General features: G+C 40.6%; 1 protein-coding gene across 2 annotated transcripts in view; it reads right to left on the bottom strand.

The window, feature by feature from the left end:
- Positions 1 to 17,478, bottom strand: part of LOC117512710 (metabotropic glutamate receptor 4-like) — a 673,449-nt gene extending 655,971 nt beyond the window's left edge. For both annotated transcript variants that reach the window (XR_004561363.1, XM_034172892.1), the window contains exon 1: positions 17,345 to 17,478. The gene's annotated coding sequence lies outside the window, so the exon portion shown is untranslated. The remainder of the gene's footprint in view (positions 1 to 17,344) is intronic.
- Between the last annotated feature and the right edge of the window lie 3,833 nt (positions 17,479 to 21,311).

Below are 21,311 nucleotides of genomic sequence, written 5' to 3'. Positions count from 1 at the left end.
TAAATGCAGAGTGGTGCATACAGAGCAAAAAGAAAAAGAAACAGTGCATCATGGGAACCCCCCAGCAGTCTACGTCTATAGCAGCATAACTAAGGGATGGTTCAGGGTCACCTGATCCAGCCCTAACTATAAGCTTTAGCAAAAAGGAAAGTTTTAAGCCTAATCTTAAAAGTAGAGAGGGTGTCTGTCTCCCTGATCTGAATTGGGAGCTGGTTCCACAGGAGAGGAGCCTGAAAGCTGAAGGCTCTGCCTCCCATTCTACTCTTACAAACCCTAGGAACTACAAGTAAGCCTGCAGTCTGAGAGCGAAGCGCTCTATTGGGGTAATATGGTACTACGAGGTCCCTAAGATAAGATGGGACCTGATTATTCAAAACCTTATAAGTAAGAAGAAGAATTTTAAATTCTATTCTAGAATTAACAGGAAGCCAATGAAGAGAGGCCAATATGGGTGAGATATGCTCTCTCCTTCTAGTCCCCGTCAGTACTCTAGCTGCAGCATTTTGAATTAACTGAAGGCTTTTTAGGGAACTTTTAGGACAACCTGATAATAATGAATTACAATAGTCCAGCCTAGAGGAAATAAATGCATGAATTAGTTTTTCAGCATCACTCTGAGACAAGACCTTTCTGATTTTAGAGATATTGCGTAAATGCAAAAAAGCAGTCCTACATATTTGTTTAATATGCACTTTGAATGACATATCCTGATCAAAAATGACTCCAAGATTTCTCACAGTATTACTAGAGGTCAGGGTAATGCCATCCAGAGTAAGGATCTGGTTAGACACCATGTTTCTAAGATTTGTGGGGCCAAGTACAATAACTTCAGTTTTATCTGAGTTTAAAAGCAGGAAATTAGAGGTCATCCATGTCTTTATGTCTGTAAGACAATCCTGCAGTTTAGCTAATTGGTGTGTGTCGTCTGGCTTCATGGATAGATAAAGCTGGGTATCATCTGCGTAACAATGAAAATTTAAGCAATACCGTCTAATAATACTGCCTAAGGGAAGCATATATAAAGTGAATAAAATTGGTCCTAGCACAGAACCTTGTGGAACTCCATAATTAACTTTAGTCTGTGAAGAAGATTCCCCATTTACATGAACAAATTGTAATCTATTAGACAAATATGATTCAAACCACCGCAGCGCAGTGCCTTTAATACCTATGGCATGCTCTAATCTCTGTAATAAAATTTTATGGTCAACAGTATCAAAAGCAGCACTGAGGTCTAACAGAACAAGCACAGAGATGAGTCCACTGTCCGAGGCCATAAGAAGATCATTTGTAACCTTCACTAATGCTGTTTCTGTACTATGATGAATTCTAAAACCTGACTGAAACTCTTCAAATAGACCATTCCTCTGCAGATGATCAGTTAGCTGTTTTACAACTACCCTTTCAAGAATTTTTGAGAGAAAAGGAAGGTTGGAGATTGGCCTATAATTAGCTAAGATAGCTGGGTCAAGTGATGGCTTTTTAAGTAATGGTTTAATTACTGCCACCTTAAAAGCCTGTGGTACATAGCCAACTAACAAAGATAGATTGATCATATTTAAGATCGAAGCATTAAATAATGGTAGGGCTTCCTTGAGCAGCCTGGTAGGAATGGGGTCTAATAAACATGTTGATGGTTTGGATGAAGTAACTAATGAAAATAACTCAGACAGAACAATCGGAGAGAAAGAGTCTAACCAAATACCGGCATCACTGAAAGCAGCCAAAGATAACGATACGTCTTTGGGATGGTTATGAGTAATTTTTTCTCTAATAGTTAAAATTTTGTTAGCAAAGAAAGTCATGAACTCATTACTAGTTAAAGTTAATGGAATACTCAGCTCAATAGAGCTCTGACTCTTTGTCAGCCTGGCTACAGTGCTGAAAAGAAACCTGGGGTTGTTCTTATTTTCTTCAATTAGTGATGAGTAGAAAGATGTCCTAGCTTTACGGAGGGCTTTTTTATAGAGCAACAGACTCTTTTTCCAGGCTAAGTGAAGATCTTCTAAATTAGTGAGACGCCATTTCCTCTCCAACTTACGGGTTATCTGCTTTAAGCTACGAGTTTGAGAGTTATACCATGGAGTCAGACACTTCTGATTTAAAGCTCTCTTTTTCAGAGGAGCTACAGCATCCAAAGCTGTCTTCAATGAGGATGTAAAACTATTGACGAGATACTCTATCTCCCTTACAGAGTTTAGGTAGCTATTCTGCACTGTGTTGTTATATGGCATTAGAGAACATAAAGAAGGAATCATATCCTTAAACCTAGTTACAGCGCTTTCTGAAAGACTTCTAGTGTAATGAAACTTATTCCCTACTGCTGGGTAGTCCATCAGAGTAAATGTAAATGTTATTAAAAAATGATCAGACAGAAGGGAGTTTTCAGGGAATACTGTTAAGTCTTCTATTTCCATACCATAAGTCAGAACAAGATCTAAGATATGATTAAAGTGGTGGGTGGACTCATTTACTTTTTGAGCAAAGCCAATAGAGTCTAATAATAGATTAAATGCAGTGTTGAGGCTGTCATTCTCAGCATCTGTGTGGATGTTAAAATCGCCCACTATAATTATCTTATCTGAGCTAAGCACTAAGTCAGACAAAAGGTCTGAAAATTCACAGAGAAACTCACAGTAACGACCAGGTGGACGATAGATAATAACAAATAAAACTGGTTTTTGGGACTTCCAATTTGGATGGACAAGACTAAGAGACAAGCTTTCAAATGAATTAAAGCTCTGTCTGGGTTTTTGATTAATTAATAAGCTGGAATGGAAGATTGCTGCTAATCCACCGCCCCGGCCCGTGCTACGAGCATTCTGACAGTTAGTGTGACTTGGGGGTGTTGACTCATTTAAACTAACATATTCATCCTGCTGTAACCAGGTTTCTGTAAGGCAGAATAAATCAATATGTTGATCAATTATTAGATCATTTACCAACAGGGACTTAGAAGAGAGAGACCTAATGTTTAATAGACCACATTTAACTGTTTTAGTCTGTGGTGCAGTTGAAGGTGCTATATTATTTTTTCTTTTTGAATTTTTATGCTTAAATAGATTTTTGCTGGTTATTGGTAGTCTGGGAGCAGGCACCGTCTCTACGGGGATGGGGTAATGAGGGGATGGCAGGGGGAGTGAAGCTGCAGAGAGGTGTGTAAGACTACAACTCTGCTTCCTGGTCCCAACCCTGGATAGTCACGGTTTGGAGGATTTAAGAAAATTAGCCAGATTTCTAGAAATGAGAGCTGCTCCATCCAAAGTGGGATGGATGCCGTCTCTCCTAACAAGACCAGGTTTTCCCCAGAAGCTTTGCCAATTATCTATGAAGCCCACCTCATTTTTTGGACACCACTCAGACAGCCAGCAATTCAAGGAGAACATGCGGCTAAACGTGTCACTCCCGGTCTGATTGGGGAGGGGCCCAGAGAAAACTACAGAGTCCGACATTGTTTTTGCAAAGTTACACACCGATTTAATGTTAATTTTAGTGACCTCCGATTGGCGTAACCGGGTGTCATTACTGCCGACGTGAATTACAATCTTACCAAATTTACGCTTAGCCTTAACCAGCAGTTTCAAATTTCCTTCAATGTCGCCTGCTCTGGCCCCCGGAAGACAATTGACTATGGTTGCTGGTGTCGCTAACTTCACATTTCTCAAAACAGAGTCACCAATAACCAGAGTTTGATCCTCGGCGGGTGTGTCGTCGAGTGGGGAAAAACGGTTAGAAATGTGAACGTGTTGGCGGTGTACACGGGGCTTCTGTTTAGGGCTACGCTTCCTCCTCACAGTCACCCAGTCAGCCTGCTTTCCCGGCTGCTCGGGATCTGCCAGGGGGGAACTAACGGCGGCTAAGCTACCTTGGTCCGCACCGACTACAGGGGCCTGGCTAGCTGTAGAATTTTCCACGGTTCGGAGCCGAGTCTCCAATTCGCCCAGCCTGGCCTCCAAAGCTACGAATAAGCTACACTTATTACAAGTACCATTACTGCTAAAGGAGGCCGAGGAATAACTAAACATTTCACACCCAGAGCAGAAAAGTGCGGGAGAGACAGGAGAAGCCGCCATGCTAAATCGGCTAAGAGCTAGTAGCTACGCTAAGCTAGCGGATTCCTAAAAACACGCAAAGTGAATAATGTGTAAATAATTTAGAGGTGATTCAGCAGAAGGAGTGCTTTAGTTAAGGCACGTAAAGATTACACTGGGAAACAAATCGTAATCTAGATAACTAGATCAATCTAACTGCGCAGATTAAACAGCTAACAGATACAGAAAAACACCGCTGTGCTCCGGAACAGGAAGTGATACAATACCGCAGTGAGAGCCAACCACCAGTAGAGTAACAGTGTAAACAGCAAGATCTCATGGGCTCTCACGGGAATTCAGTGGCAAGTTGACACTGAAACAGGAAGTGCCAAATTTTGAGTCCACAGTGAAACAGGAAATATCAAATGTTGAACACTTCCTGGATCGACACTTCCTGGATTGTCAATAGACAAGATCTTGTGAGATCTCATGGGAATTCAGTGGCAAGTTGACACTGAAACCGGAAGTGCCAAATTTTGAGTCCACAGTGAAACAGGAAATGTCAAATGTTTAACACTTCCTGCCTTCTTGAGCTACAGCAGAGGATATTAACCTGTTTTATGTAACTTTTGTTTCAATTTTTTAAAAAAATAAAATTTTAAAAAATAGAAGATTGAGATCTCGTGTGAATAGAGGAGACCTCGCGGGAATTCAGTGCACAGTAGACACTCAAACAGGAAATGCTCAATGTTGAGTTGACATTGAATCCAGGAACTCTAAAGTGAGAGGCAGCGTGCACCTTGACAGCACGTGACGTCAGTCAGTGTCTTTTCAGTGTGTAAACTGCATAAAGTTGTTTTTTTAGCCATGCTAATGCCCCCAGAAAGCATTTACTGAAAATAAAGTGTGAAGGACCTAAATGACAGTGAGGACTTTCCAGGCATGTGAAAGGCAAAGAAAAATGCTTAAAATGGCAGGGGGGTTAAGAGGGCCATAGTTGGGGGGTCTGGGGGACAAAGCTCCCCAGAAGCTGAAGATTTTTAGTCATGCTAAAATGACATGGTGAGAAGCTGAAGAACATCGTTCATTCATGTCCATGACATATACATATTAGTTATTGATTGGCGTAAGTGGTGTCATGATAAAGTCCATAAAAGGAATTCATGTTTTTTGCAATGTGCACAGGGTTCACATCAGCCCTCTGATGCCTCTTTAATGTCCGACAGATTTCCTGATACTTGTCATTCAAACAGACCACCGCTCACAATCATATTCCTCACAAAGGCTTTGTGATCGAGCAGGAAACCCTTGTGCCATTTTCGGAAACTTTCAAAAACAAAGTATAATTAACATGCATTTGATAACATAATTAGATCACAGTAGATTGGAATTAGATTTGGAAAACCTTCATTAATCCTGAAGGGGAAACTTAATTGCCACTGTACATTTTATACATACACAAGCGGACAACAAAAATAAAACCATCAAAATACAATAAAAGCATGATCTATAGCAATGGAACAACAAAAACTAGAAGTGCTGATTAAAAAACCTGATTACTGCTGGAACAAAACACCTCCTGAAACATTTAGTAAAACACTGAGGCTTCATGAGCTGCTGCCTAAAAGAGTTTCTAAAACAAGACACTGTGAAACGGGTGGCTTTCAAAGAGCAAAATACTCTTTAGCTGGGTCCTCATTTTCTTTTCTAGAATGGCTTCTAGTGAATCCAGATTAATGTCCATCGCAGAGCCGCAGCTTTCTTGATCAATTAGTCGATTCTGTTTGTATCATCAGTGCAGATGTTGCTTCCCCAGCAGAGCACAGCATAAAAAAGTACACCAGCCAAGATTCACTGGTAGAAGACCTGTAGGATGTTCCTGCTAATGTCAAAGGATCTCTTAATTTATTATCCAGAAAGACACTAAGAGATGTGTAAGTTTCAAAGACCTCGAGCTGTTGACCCTTAATAACTGGAGAGAGATCCTCCTTCTTCCTTCCAAAATCAGTAATTCATTCTTTTGTCTTTCCCATATTTAGTTTGAAATCACATCAGGTCAGGTCATGACCTCAAGTCAGCAGACACACCATAATTAGTTGACCGGGAATAGGTCAGCGGTCAGCTCCCCTTTCTCTCACGATGTGTCAAGTTAGGTAGCTGCAGTGCATCATTTAGTGCCAACACATCATATTTTGATGTTTGGTCAAAATACACCATCGCTCTATGTACAGGTTCTCCAACTGCAGCCACAGAAGCCTGTAACTTCTTCAGAATTGTTAGAGTGGCTTGGCGGCTTCCCTCACTTGTCTCCTTCCTGTCTACTCCAAACAGATTTACCATACAGTTCTGTTTGTATTTCTTAATGAATGATGTACACGAGGGTGGCACAGTGGTTTAGTGGTTAACACTGCTGCCTCGCAGCATGAAGGTCTTGGGATCGGTTCCTGTCTGGTCTTTTCTGTGTGGAGTTTGCATGTTCTCCACATATTTGTGGGAGTTCCCTCCAGCTTCTTCCCACTTCCAAGGACATGCAGGTTAGGTGAACCAGTGACTTCACATAGGTGACACTGTGATAGACAGGGTGTACCCCACATTTTGCTCTGTGACTGCTGTGATAGGCTCCTGCCCCCTGTGACCCTTGACTGGAGTAAGTGAGTATAGAAAATGAATGATATAAAGGAAGTCCAACACATATTCAAGTACCTCACAATGTTCATGTATCCATCACCCTGATTTGTGCAAAAAATAAAAAATAAAATACTGGCTGTAAATGAGGTTATTTCTTTGAGCAATAATCCTCAGTTATTTTATTCAATTACTAATGGGCTCTGAAAATCAAGCGACTACATATACAAGTTTCTGTAATTCCTAAATGGTTAATCTGGTATTTTTGTTCATCCACTTGAATTAAACCAGTCTCCCATTGCCATTTTTGATACCAGTATTTTTTGGTATAAAAAACATCACATACCCAATCACAATGGTGGGCACAGTCCACCAATAAGTTAGCTTTGATAACCATTAAACCATTAACTAAAAAGTTAACTTTGATTACCCTAAACCAATTAAAAAAATTAGTGGTTTAGTTATCCGTCACCACTAACTTTTAGTATTGACTCGGTACACTGTCCGCTACTGATAAGCCAATTTCGAGTTTAAGCACTGCAGGGGCTGCTGGGTAAGTCAAAAGGTAATCACAAACACAAAACAAACACACAAAAAATTAAAAATAAAACCCTAAACACTGTCATCATCTTTATCAAAAAGTAAATCGCAGTATTCTCAAGGTCGGTCATCCGAGCATATAACCTCGAGGGGCGGGTTTTCTCTGGGAAAACATTGCCAAACTCAATACAAATACATGTAATTTGGTCACTTTTCAAACTGGTCAGACTCGTCAATAAAGTCAATTTAATGTACATGGTTCATTTCAGGTCAGCTTGGTGTATAAATCTTGTTCCAGGCAATAACAGCTGTCAGCTTGCTGTTAGACGCAAGTTAGAGACAAAAAAAGAAACAGCTGATTTCAATAGAACAGCATACAGACCGAGTGTGTTTTCACCAAGCGGCCAGTCACAGAAGTATGAATTCTCGTCTTCAGATTGGCCACTTTACCAAAGTGAAGTAGCGACAACCTTGAGAATTAGAAGTCACAGTTTACTCTATATTATATATTTATAAACTGTTAACTGCGTTATGGCTCACCCGTATTGCATTCACAAACACAAAACAAATGCATGAAAAATAAATAAATAAAAATACTGACTTTTGACTTACATACTGTTTTTGTCCACAGTGTATCTTGTCTTCTTACCAGCATTTGTGTGCTTTTGACCTGTGAACCGGAAGTGTTAGCTAGCTATCTGCATTCATAAACAGGAACTAACATGAATAATTTTAGGGTTTACAAATGTCTTTGTTACATTTACTCACTTTACCACCAAAAAAAAAAAGTTAGTGGACTGAAAGTGAGAAAAACTCAATTTAGCGGAAGCTAATTGGCTGCTGATGGTTCTCAAAGTTAGCTGAAACGCTAATCCACTAATGAAAACATTAGCTTCACTAATTAGTAGTTAGAGGAAAAGTGGAACTGAAAACATGTAATTTGTGGCACAAAATCACAAACACAAAACAAATGCATGAAAAATAAATAAAAATACTGACTTTTGACTTACATACTGTTTTTGTCCACAGTGTATCTTGTCTTCTTACCAGCATTTGTGTGCTTTTGACCTGTGAACCGGAAGTGTTAGCTAGCTATCTGCATTCATAAACAGGAACTAACATGAATAATTTTAGGGTTTACAAATGTCTGTTACATTTACTCACTTTACCACCAAAAAAAAAGTTAGTGGACTGAAAGTGAGAAAAACTCAATTTAGCGGAAGCTAATTGGCTGCTGATGGTTCTCAAAGTTAGCTGAAATGCTAATCCACTAATGAAAACATTAGCTTCATTAATTAGTAGTTAGAGGAAAAGTGGAACTGAAAACATGTAATTTGTGGCAACATTTGGGTCTTAGAATCAACATTTTCAACCTGTTCAAAAAACTCAGACTGAATGGTGATACCACAAAGTGAACAATCTGATGTCATTGGTCCCTATTGGCATGTTGTTGAAAAGTAACTGAAAGTGGACAATATACAACACTGTATATTACGTTTAGCAGTGCATAGTATGTTTCTCATGTATTTTTCACAGCAGAAGCCTGTCTGCTCCTCCTCCTGCAACAAGTACATCATGAAGAGCACATCATGATGTTCCACAGCCATTTCGACAGAGAAAGTAACTGTTTGGGCAGAATGAGAAGAAGCAGCATTTTGTGCATGCATGCCAACAGTTGTGCACGGGGAATCATACAGTACTCAGATGTATTCAGCAATAGGCAGTTACACTCAGATCTCACAAGATTTCTGCCTACTTTTTCAGACAATCAGGCAATTGCAAAGGCAATTGGGGCCAGAAATCGGCAATGGGAGACCAGCAATAAAGCTGAAAATCTACAGTACAAGCACATCTTGGTTGTTTCATTTCAACTCTACTGTTGTGGTGCACAGAGGCAAAATTTAGCCAAAGAAAAAATAAACTGTCACTGTCCAAATACATATGAACCTGATTATATGTCACAGAAATGAAAAACTGTTTCCCACCTGTTGTCACTTCATACATAGTGAGAGAATTGTCAAACAAATTTAACACGGAACACCAACAATATTTAACTGTTAAAAGTTCATTTGAAATAAAAAAGCATTTTTGCACAATTTTAGAGATCCACAAATTTATCAACCTAAACAACGAAAACTGCACAGTGTGTGAAGCCTGTCAGTATCATCAAAGAACAAGAAAAGAGTCAACAGGAAGGAAACAAACAAAAAAATAGGATCATGAGGAAAGTGTGCAGCAGAGGAGCTGCCTCACTGGAGCGAGGAGGTCACCAGACAGTGGAGCCGCTCGGATGGCACCCTGCTGGACAGATGGTCACCCAGGAGGAGCAGCAGGGGAAGTCATCAACATGCTGGACCTTCCAGGGAGGCAGGGAGAAAGGACCAGAGGAGGACAGACACCTGTCTGTCTTTCTGTCCAGCACTGCTGGACGCCTGTGATCCTAAGAGCTGTCACTTTTCAGCTCCGAGTGAAATGAAAAGGAAGAGGAGCCAATGGAGGAAAATAATTTCTGCCACCCTGTTGCTCCAATGTCACACCGACTCACCGGAAAATGAATCACAGAAGACAGAGGAAATGACAGCGAAACACATCCTCGATGGTTTTCTGGGTAAAATGTGTCTGGAGCACATTTTACTACAGAGAAGGTAGTTTAAAGGAAACATGCATTGTGCTGACACTATGGCTTGTCTTGTTTTTTTTGTTGTTTGTTTTTGGAGCTTTTCCAGGTTTTACATCTTAATGAGAAGTTTTTTTTTAGGGAAGTGGTGAAGGGGTGGAGGGGTTTAAGAAACCATACAGTGCATCCCGAAAGTATTTACAGAGCTTCACTTTTTCCATTTTATTCCAAAATGGATGAATTTTTTTTCCCTCAAAATTCTACACACAATACCCCATAATGACAATGTGAAAAAAGTTTTGTTTTTTGGGGGGGGTTTTTTTAGATTTTTGCAAATGTATCAATTAAACAACTAAGAAATCACATGTACATACGTATTCACTGCCTTTGCGTTTTCAGATCTCTGGAGAGATCTGGAAATGGCTGTGCACTGACGCTCACCATCCAACCTGATGGTGTTTGATAGGTGTTGCAAAAAGGAATGGGCAAAACTGTCCAAAGACAGGTGCACCAAGCTTATGGCATCATATTTAAGAAGACTTCAGGCTGTAAGGTATTGAGCAAAGGGTGTGAATACTTATGTACATGTGACTTCTTAGTTGTCATTTTTAATAAATTTGCAAAAAAAAAATTATAAAAATTTTTTCATGTTGTCATTATGGGGTGTTGTGTGGAGAATTTTGGGGGAAATTAATTTATTCTATTTTGGAAAAAGGCTGTAACATAACAAAATGTGGGAAAAGTGAAGCACCGTAACTACTTTCCAGATGCACTGTAAATTTTGAATACTGTCTTGTGCACTGACAAGCGCAGGAAATTAAAGTGTTTTCGTCAAAGTTGCACCTTTTTGTTTTTACTTTTTTATGCAAACATGCGTATTTGCTTTGTTAAAAATGAACCCTGGAGTAATTGTTTTTTTGGGGTCCCCCCCAAGGGCTGTCCCTCTGTGGCAGCATTTCCTGTACGGCTGCAAACAAATCCCACCTTCACCTGGTAGATCTCACAGTGAACTGTGGCCTGAATTGGAGAACCTCACTCAGGGGCATGCTTGGCCTCTGAGGAGGTATGACACGAGGCCTCAGTGCAAGTTCAGGAAGGTAATCGCTGCAATTTGTGCACATCATGTCGTTCGGGAAAGTCAAGATTCAATGTCTTTGTCTAAGGCAGTGCAAGCAGAGAAAAACACCTTCAAATACACTCAAGAGCAGCGTTCAAGTGCACGAGAAACAAAAGCCAGCCCACATGTACTGTGCCAGTAAATAAAACATCCAGAAAATACACAGAGAAATTATAAGAACTTACATTTTTTCATTCATTAATCATGATGAAACTACTGTATTATCTTTGCTTTTAACTCCGAGGTTACATCCAACCAAACATTGTCACACTTTCTTGTTGACGAGACATTTCTTCACCTGATTTCTCATAAAATAGGCAATCACCCCACCCACCCCCCGCCAACCTTCTCCCCACACATGTTGGCAAATATTGCAAATAGAGAAGCAGCTAATGGAATATATGTATGTACAAAACACCAGTCTGAAACTTTTGACTGGTTCAGATCATAAACAGTGAAGCACAGAAGGTTCAGAATGGGAGCATCCCTATGTGAGAGGAGAACCCCCACCCACCCCAAGGACATTCACATTTTCAACAGGCACCTTCAAAAGCCACCCTACCCCACTCTCGGTCATGTTTGATGGTGACAGAGATCCCATTCTCAGACATCTACATCTTCAACAGGCACCTCATTTATGTGTTTTATAGAGATGGTGAACAGTGGAGCCTGGGAATCTAGGACCCTTTGTCATGGTCCTACTATCTACCATACTAATGTTAGGAACACTGACGCGCTGAAGGTTCAGATCATGAACAGTGACGCGCTGAAGGTTCAGATCATGAACAGTGACGCGCTGAAGGTTCAGATCATGAACAGTGACGCGCTGAAGGTTCAGATCATGAACAGTGACGCGCTGAAGGTTCAGATCATGAACAGTGAACTGTAAAATGTTGAAGGTTCGGATCACGACTTATTCCACTCTGTGTGTGTGTGTGTGTGTGTGTGTGGATATTAAGTGCACACAGTCAGATGTTAACCACAGAGGAGAGCAGCAGTGGAGGAATTGTAAGACTGTCTGTTATTTACTCGGACGAAATCCACCAGCAGATGATTAAAGTGAAGCCTCGTGGCAGCACAGAGTTCAGACACTTATTTCAAAGCTCCATTTGTCAGAGTTCCAACAACATGTAATGATTCATATTTAATTTTTAATGACTCAGTGAAACTCGTCTGTGTAATTACAACTGTTGTCAGGAAGTGTTTAGACACAGAATGTTTGTTCTTTAAAGACCACAGAGTTTTAACCACCTTCTGTTCCAGCTTCAGACTGGGATTTTTATTTCATTTATTTTTTGCTACTTTTTGGGATTTTGGCATCGAGTGAGGTTTTGGATTCAAAGCGTCACCTCATTTAATTTATTTTCTCTAACTAAAGTCTATTGAGGCATTTTATTGGATGAGGAAGAGATGAAGAGGGTTGCAGAGCAAAATTTAACAAACCACCAGCAAAACTGCGACTGTCACAGAAATGATGAGAGGAAACAAATCCATCTCGCCTCTAGGACCAAAAAATCCCAAATGACAGACAGTGGAAAGAGATTCCACCTTTCTTCTTTCCTTTCTCTTCTTCCTCTTCTGATTTCTTTTTCTTTCCCCCCGTCTTCCTTTGGCTCCTCTCTCTGCCTTTCTTCCTTCCTTCCTCCTTTGCTTCCTTCCTAACTCTTCCCTTCTTCATATCTCAATTTGTTCCTTCCTTCCTATCTCTCATTTTGAGTTTCTTGATTCCTCTCTTTTTTCCTTCCATCCACCTTTTCATTCCTCTCCATTTATTTTTCATTCATCATTCTCCCCTTCCTCTCAAGCTCAGAACTGAGCTAAAGTACATCCTGTGTCCACTGACCATCCTTGAGATGTTTCTACAGCTTTTTTTTTTTTTTACTTTCACTTTTGATACTCTGTGTGCTTCTTACCATGTGTGCTGTTTACAATGCTGCTGGAAGCTCAATTTCCCTAAGGGAGTCTTGCCAAGGTATTAATGACGTTCTATCTAATCTAATCTAATCTAATTGGAGTCCACTTGGGGTAAATTCAGTTGATGAGACATAATTTGGAAAAGCACACATATGTCTACATATAAGGTCCCACAGTTGACAGTGTATGTCAGAGGACAAACTAAGCATGAATTCAAAGGAATTGTCTGCAGACCTCCGAGACAGGATTGTCTCAAGACACATATCTGTGGAAGGGTGCATAAACATTTCTGCTGCTTTGAAGGTCCCAGTGAGCAGAGTGGCCTCTATCATCTGAAAATCGAAGAAGTTCAGATCCACAAGGACTCTTCCTAGAGCTGGCCACCCGTCTAAACTGAGCAATCGGGGAGAATGGCCTTAGTCGGGGAGGTGACCAAGAACCCGATGGTCACTCTGTCAAAGCTCCTGCATTCCTCTGTGGAGAGAGGAGAATCTTCCAGAAGGACAGCCATCTCTGCAGCAATTCACCAATCAGGCCTGTGTGTTAGAGTGACCAGACGGAAGACACTCCTTAGTAAAAGGTACATGGCAGCCCTCCTGGAGTTTGCCAAAAGGCACCTGAAGGACTCTCAGACCATGAGAAACAAAATTCTCTGGTCTGATGAGCCAAAGATTGAACTCTTTGGTGTGAATGCCAGGCGTCATGTTTGGAGGAAACCAGGCACCATCCCTACAGTGAAGCATGGTGGTGGCAGCATCATGCTGTGGGGATGTTTTTCTGTGGCAGGAACTGGGAGACTAGTCAGGATTGAGGGAAAGATGAATGCAACAATGTACAGAGATATCCTCAATGAAAACCTGCTCTAGAGCACTTCTGAGCTCAGACTGGGGTCAATGACCCTTAGCACACACTCAAGATATCATAGGAGTGACTTCAGGACAACTCTGTGAATGACCTTGAGTGGCCCAGCCAGAGCCTAGACCTGAATCTGATTCAACATCTCTGGAGAGATCTGAAAATGGCTGTGCACCGACGCTCCACATCCAACCTGATAGAGCTTTAGAGGTGCTGCAAATAGGAATGGGGAAAACTACCAAAGATAGGTGCACCAAGCTTGTGGCTGTAATTGCTGCCAAAAGTGCATCAACAAAGTATTGAGCAAAGGGTGTGAATACTTATGTACACGTGATTTCTTAGTTGTTTTATTATTATTAAATTAAAAAAAGTTTTTAATGTTGTCATTATGGGGTGTTGTGTGTAGAATTTTGACAGGAAAAAAAATGAATTTAGTTCATTCTGGAATAAGGCTGTAACATAACAATAGGTGGAAAAAGTGAAGCTCTGTGAATACTTTCCGAATGCACCCTTTTCCCTGTCCATCTTTCTTGCTTCCTTCTGTCCTTCCTCTCATGCTTTCTGGCTCCCTGAATTTCTTCCTCTGTCTCTCCTCCTTCCCTTTTTTTCAATTTATTTTCATAGCACCAAATCACACCAAAGTTGCCTCAAGGCACTTCACACAAGTAAGGTCTAACCTTACCAACACCTAAAACAAGCACAGAGGTGACAGTGGTAAGGAAAAACTCCCTCTGATGATTTGAAGACGAAACCTTAAGCAGACCAGACTCAAAGGGATGACCCTCTATGCCTTCACTCACTTAAATTCATTTTATTAGTAAACAGAGCGGACCACAGCCTCAACTTTATCTAAATTCTGGGTCGTTCAGTGAAGCTTAGGGCTAGTGGCCGGCGATCACCTTAGTATTTCTTGTTTTTCTTGTTGTTTAATGCTGACAAATTATACTGTATTTGTTGTCTTTCCTATGCCTGATTCTGTTTTTTTTTTTCTCTCTGTTTGAGGTGTGACTCCATCCAAAGATGAGTGTGGTGTCTTCTTCTGCAACCCTGGACTGGCTCCTTCCTACCTGGCGGACTTGGTCAAGCCCTATGTACTGCCACGCCTCTTGCGTTCGCAAGGCGCGGGACTTCTGTGTGTTCCAAGGGTGAATAAAAAGGCTGTGGGGTATAGAGCCTTCTCTTACTGTGGCCCTGCTCTCTGGAACGATCTACCTGCGGCTATAAGGCAGTCCGACATGGTGGAGACGTTTAAATCAAGATTGAAGACCCACTTTTTCAGACTGTCTTATTGTTAATTTATTATGTTTTTATGTTTGCTTTGTAATTTCTTTTTATTCTACTATGTTTTACCTTTTTACTGTGCCCTTTTCTATTTTAATTCACTTTGTAGTGCTATAAATTGTGTGTTGTGTGAAGCGCCTTGAGACGACTGTCGTGAGATGGCGCTATATAAATTAATAAAATTGAAAATTGAATTGAACCCTCCTGTCATGTGCAATGACAAATTTTCCTGTATATTCGTTTCGTAAATTGTTTTTTCAATTGTGTCGGTAGCAGTGGCCCAAGCAGAGGGTCACCCCTTTGAGTCTGGTCTGCTTGAGGTTTCTTCCTCAAATCATCAGAGGGAGTTTTTCCTTACCACTGTCACCTGCGTGCTTGCTATGGGGGTTGGTAAGGTTAGACCATACTTGAGTGAAGCGCCTTGAGGTACCTTTGTTGTGATTTGGTGCTATATAAAGGAAAATAAATTGAAATAGATCCAGAGGTTAATAATTTCCAGCACAGTCAACCCAAGAGTGGGCCATATGTCCTTAAACAGTTTTGCTGGTATAAGATCAAATAAGCAGGTTTTGCTTTTTGTAGACGTTAAGAGTTTGGTCAGCATGCCTAGTGAGATACTGTCAGATTCTGTAAATCTCGGTAATACCTCAGTGATGGCACCTACCTCAATGGCAGGGTGTAGTGGCTGGGTTAAAGCATGCTGGGATATGTTTAACCTCATGTCATCCATTTTCTTCTCGAAGTAATCCAAGAAATCTTGGGCTGTAAAAGGAGAGCGAACTACAGGTGGTTGTCCATGAATAAGTGTTGCCACCGTGTCAAACAAGAACTTTGAGATATGCTTGTTTTTGTTGATCAAATCAGAGTAGTAAGTCCGCTTTGTAGCCAATAATGCATGCTTATAGTCTAAGATAGCATCACGCCACGCAAGCTGGAATACTTCTAATTTTAAACTATGCCATTTCCGTTCTAGACCTCTAGCCTTATGCTTGAGGTCACACAAGTAATCATTGAACCAAGGTGACTGTGTTTTGGGGGAGCGCGGTTTTAATAAAGGCGGCGCAATCATGTCAAGTGTAGTTTTGAGCACTGAGTTTAAACCGTCCACAAGACTGTCTACTGACTGGGCATTTCCCGTATCACCTAATTTCTTCCTTCCCACCTCAACCCTCCTTTCTGATTTCCTTCCTTCATTTTTTCTCCCTCTATCCCTCTTCATTCACTCATCACTTTCATTTTTTTCTTTTTTGCTTACTTCTGCTCCTTCTTTCTATTCCTTCCTTCATCTCTCAGCCCTCCTTTCTGAAAAACTTCCTTGATTTCTTCCTTCCCTTGTCTCTCTTTTGTTTCTCTCTCTCTTGTCCTTCCCCTTGCCTCCTTACTCCCCCATCCCTGCTTTCTTATTTACTATTTCATTTCTTCCTTTCTACATGTCTTCCTTTCCTTATCTCTTTTTTCCTCTTTTCTTTCCGTCTTTCTTACTTCCTTCTGCTCTACCTTGGTTCCTCCTCTCATGATTCCCTTCCTTCCATTCTTCCTCTCTACATGTCTTCATTTCCTCATTTTTTTCCTCTTTCTGTCTTTCTTACTGCCTTATGTCCTTACTCTCTTCATTTCTTCCTCTGTCTCTCTTCCTTCCCTTCTCGCTCTCTCTTTTCTTCTTTCCTTCCGCTGTCATCCCCCCTTTCTTCCATCTCTCTCTTTCCCAGTACCAAAAGCAAAATGCAACAACATTCCCATGATGCAACGCATTCTTGAAAAATTCAGTATTTCTGTGAATTCCAAATGTTTCACTGTATTCCAAATGAAAAGTGCGTTTGATAAGTGCACACGCAGCAGAAAGACGAGCAGTAATTAGTGCATTCTGTGCCCGTGTGTGACGAGCTGAAGCACCACCAAACAGTGAGTGACCAACGGGCCAGAGCTTCATGTCGCACAGGAAGATGATAAAAAAAACAGAAAAAAAAATAGCTCAAAACTCTTTTTTTCACCTCAGCTTCAGATGAGCTGGTCTTGGCTTGGATGAGGAGCCAAGTGGAGCAGCGAGCACAGAGGAGCTCCCACTGATGATGAAGGGCTTCATTGTGTTTTCACACTTTCATCTGTTGAGTCTCTGATCAGAGGATGTTTCACACTAATCACACACACACACACACACACCAATCCTCAGCAGGAATCCTGTTCAGAAAAGTCAGCACCTCAGCTCAAAAAAATAAATAAAACCACGACCTCCGAGCTCTCGCCGCGCACGATGTGCAAACCCAGCTGCGTAAAACTCTATGAATTAACGGCTGTGCTACATCGCTCCTGCAGCCACGGACCACACTGAAACAAGGTAAACGAAAAAGACAGACAGGCTCGTACCTGCTGATCCCTCCGGACGCCCAAAGTGGAGAAATTGAACTTCTGACGCGTCCGGCTGAGCGTTCGTTGTGCGTGTGCGCCACTCAGAACCTTCTGCTTCAGACCTGTGATGGAATGCAGAACGCCAAGATCGATCAGGAGGTGCTGAGGCTGTGGGAGAAGCCCAGACTGTGAGGAACAGACGGCGGTACTCCGACACAGACCGGATGTCGCTGTTCGAACGCTGTCCAGCAGCGCGTGGTGCTGAATGAGACTCCAGGGGTGGCTGAGATTTCCCACTTTCTTCTTTTCCTCCTCCTCCTGCTTCATTTGCTTGCCTGCACAACCCCCAACCCCCACCGCCAGGAAAGACTGGAAATTATCTGTGCGTTATTTTAAAGCGCCACAAAGAACATGGCAACAAAATAAGGTCCGCGTAAAAGACGATACTTAAAAAAAATCGACAACTTAACGATAGATATGATACATATATGATGAATGCATTCTTCACTTTTGGGTATAATATTATCTGTGTGTCGTGGTAAAAGTGTTATTTCAGTTTGTTTTTGTTTTTACGCAATAAAAACTCAGAGGTGACCGCATGCATGTGTGGAAACGGATCTGTTCCTCTGTTTGTCACAGTCTCCCGTGGATCTAGACGCGTCTCCGTGTTTTTGATCCACAGTTGGAGCCGTGGACGCGCACTCTGATCACTCACAGGACAAGAGGTGCGGCAGAAAACGTGTTGAAATTCATTCTTAAAGCGCCGACTAGCGCCTCTGTGGACGCACTGCTGATGTTCGAAGACTGGAGGCAGTCCGCAGCGCGCGGCGCGCACAGTGCATCTTTACGCACGCTGCTTCCTGGTCAGTGATTAACGCATATTTCATCTGGTCGCGTGCGCACCAATGGCTTTTCTTCATGCGTTTGTCACTAAGGCCCTGATTGCAGTTATTGATCTATTAGCTCGATCAGGCGCACTGCTGCAGTGGAGTGAAGGAACAGAGCTGTGTGTTTGTGAAAGTCTCCCTCTTCCAATTTGAGGGCAGTTCCCCCACAGCTGCAGCCAGTGTGGAAGGAATATTGGAATATAGTGCTTCCTTATTTGAATGAATGTCTCCATGTGCTTTCCCGAAGGTGAAAAAGAAGCCAGCAGGCTGCAGAGTTTCCTGCTATGATGCTACTTATTGATAGAACAGTTTCCCTGTGGATAGAGACATTCTGTTAAATCTTATATATATATATATATATATATATATATATATATATATATATATATATATATATATATATATATATATATATATATATATATTTACAATTTACAGAATAGTTTGTTTTCTTTTATAGTTTGCACATTACCTTTAATTTAACAAACAGTTGAGCAGCTAACTACTGATTTTGAAGAAAATCTTTCAAATGATGACACAAGCATGAAATCTGCCAAGAGCATTCACAGTGGAGTACTCTTCAGAATTAGCTGATGAGGCAAGCAAAAATCAAACTTTTACTTTTTAAAAAACTGATGTCTTTTTTTTTTTTTAAGTGAATGATTAATAAATCATGATTTCTGGATGTAACTGGTCAATCGTTGGACAGTGAAATTGTCCAAATGGCATAATCTGAAATGTAAATCCTAAATTTCCATTCACGGAATTTATTGTATTTTATATTGTAACAGTGAATGAAAAATAAATGTTTTTGTGTCTGTCCTGCTAGAGAAAATTAAATGTTCAATTTCAATTTAATTTGTTAAATTTATAAAGCGCCAACTTGCGACAGCGCTTCACACAAAACAATTCAAAAATGTTACTTTATGCTGAAAAATGCTATGCCATGTGAATATTTATACATTACAATAAATTTAAATTAAAAAAGGTCTCTTGGGTGATAATTAATGGCAGAATCAGGTTTGGCAGTTCAAGAAAAAAAATTTAAAGACCCACTGTTCACTCAAATTCATCAACAATTTTCACAGGTATGGAGGAAATCCAATATTTTAACACTGCTTCTCTTCCTCTCTGTGGGTGCACAGTTAACATGGTTTGATATAAAAATGTAAATAATGGCAGTTCACCATTAATATGTGCAATAACCTGCGCTTTGATACAAAACACGTTACAAACACTAATCACACTGAACAGAAAAAAGTTCATGTCATCTGACAGTGGATAGATAACACGCCATTCCAGCAGGGGGCAGTAAACCATCTTTATATTAAAAGCATGAGTGCGTGTGTGTGAGACTATTTAGCAAGTTCAACGTAAGCACATAATATAATTGTAAATGTGTGAAAAATACATGGATGACAAAAGAAAACGAAAACACCTATTTCCATTGTGGTCCATTTAAAAATCAAATAACAAAATAGAAGTAAAAATAAAAATAATAATACGAGCGAAGCGCCGTACAGCAGCGTGAAGCTCACTCATGGTACAGGGAGTCTTAAACAGAAAGTGCCAAATTTTGAGCCCACAGTGAAACAGAAAATGTCAAATGTTGAACACTTCTTGCATTGACAAGACAGGAGATCTCATGGGATCTCGCCGGAATTCAGATTGAAACAGGAAGTGCCACATTTTGAGTCCACAGTGAAATGGGAAATGTCAAATGTGTTTAACTTTGGAAAGTTTTTTTTCAATAATTCCCCCCAGTTTTGATTTTATTATTATTATTATTATTATTATTAACCTCTTCTTTGGTATGTTGTTTTTGCTGTTGTATTTAATCCTCTGTAAGATTTCTGTGTAACTTTGTCTCATTAAATAATTTTTAAAAAATCAAATGTTGAACACTTCCTGGTTTGACAATAAATGAAATCTCACGGGAATTCAGTGGGAGGTTGAGAATGAAACAGGAAGTGCTAAATTTGAGTTCACAGTGAAACAGGAAATGTCAAATGTTGAACACTTCCTGGCATGGGTGTAGGTGGGTTGCGCTCGACTTCTCTGAAATCTGATTGGACACCCCAGGTGCCGCAGCATGACATGTCTGGTTGACAAGAGCCATTTTGAAACTGGGGACACATATTGACTACTAGGTCCCTCCTGTACAGAAGTTGGTGCTGTGTTCCACAAAAACTTTGAATCCGCCTTAGTAGAAGAAGAAAAATGTTTGAGCCACTTTTGAATTTGAACACATCGTCTGAACCACGGACTCCTAGTTATACTGGTGAGTAAACAGCCACTTTCTAATGTCTAAAATTATCTTCCTTAAACTCAAACTGATAGGGAATCTTTACAACTTGGTATAAATTTAATTAAAACTATAAAATACAGCTTCCTGATGGAGTAGAGGAGGTTTTTCTTAAAAAGAAGACCTGAAAGTTTAGCTAATTTGGCCATATTGTGCAGCCCTACTGTGTAGTAGCTTGAAAAGTTAGAATCAGAATTTATAAAAACATAAAAAAGAAAAACTACTTAAAGTGGCAGGGGGTTAACAGGGTGAAGTTGGGGGAGGTCCCAGAAGCAGAAGATTTTTAACCATGCATATGGTCCTCAGAAGCATTTACTCAAAAAAAAAGTTTGAGGGTCCTAAATTACATGGTGAGGAGTCTTTTCCAGGCATGTGAGATGCAAATGAAGGAAATGCTTAAAATGGCGCCGATTAAGAGGGCCGTAGTTGGGGGTTCTGGGGGGGCAAAGCTCCCCAGAAGCAGATTTTGCTATGCTTATGCTCCCAGCATATTTACTGAAAATAAAGTGTGACAGACCTAAATGAGATGGTGAAGACTGTTTTTCTAGGCATGTGAGAATGCAAATAAAGAAAATTCTTAAAGTGGCAGGGAGTTAAGAGGGCCGTAGTTGGGGGGGGGATCTGGGGCGAATTTGAAGAGTTTTAGCCATGCTAATGCTCTCCAGAAGCATTTACTGAAAAAATCTGAAGAACCTAAATGAAATGCTGAAGAGCTTCGCTCGTTCATGTCTGTGACATAGTGTGTATGTGATAACAAGAACCTAAGCACTTTATAAATACAGTGAAACAGTAA

Source organism: Thalassophryne amazonica, chromosome 6 (genome assembly GCF_902500255.1).
Source record: "Thalassophryne amazonica chromosome 6, fThaAma1.1, whole genome shotgun sequence".
NCBI lineage: Eukaryota > Metazoa > Chordata > Actinopteri > Batrachoidiformes > Batrachoididae > Thalassophryne > Thalassophryne amazonica.
Note: the sequence above shows the minus strand (reverse complement) of the source record. Positions and strands in the feature narration are given on the sequence as shown.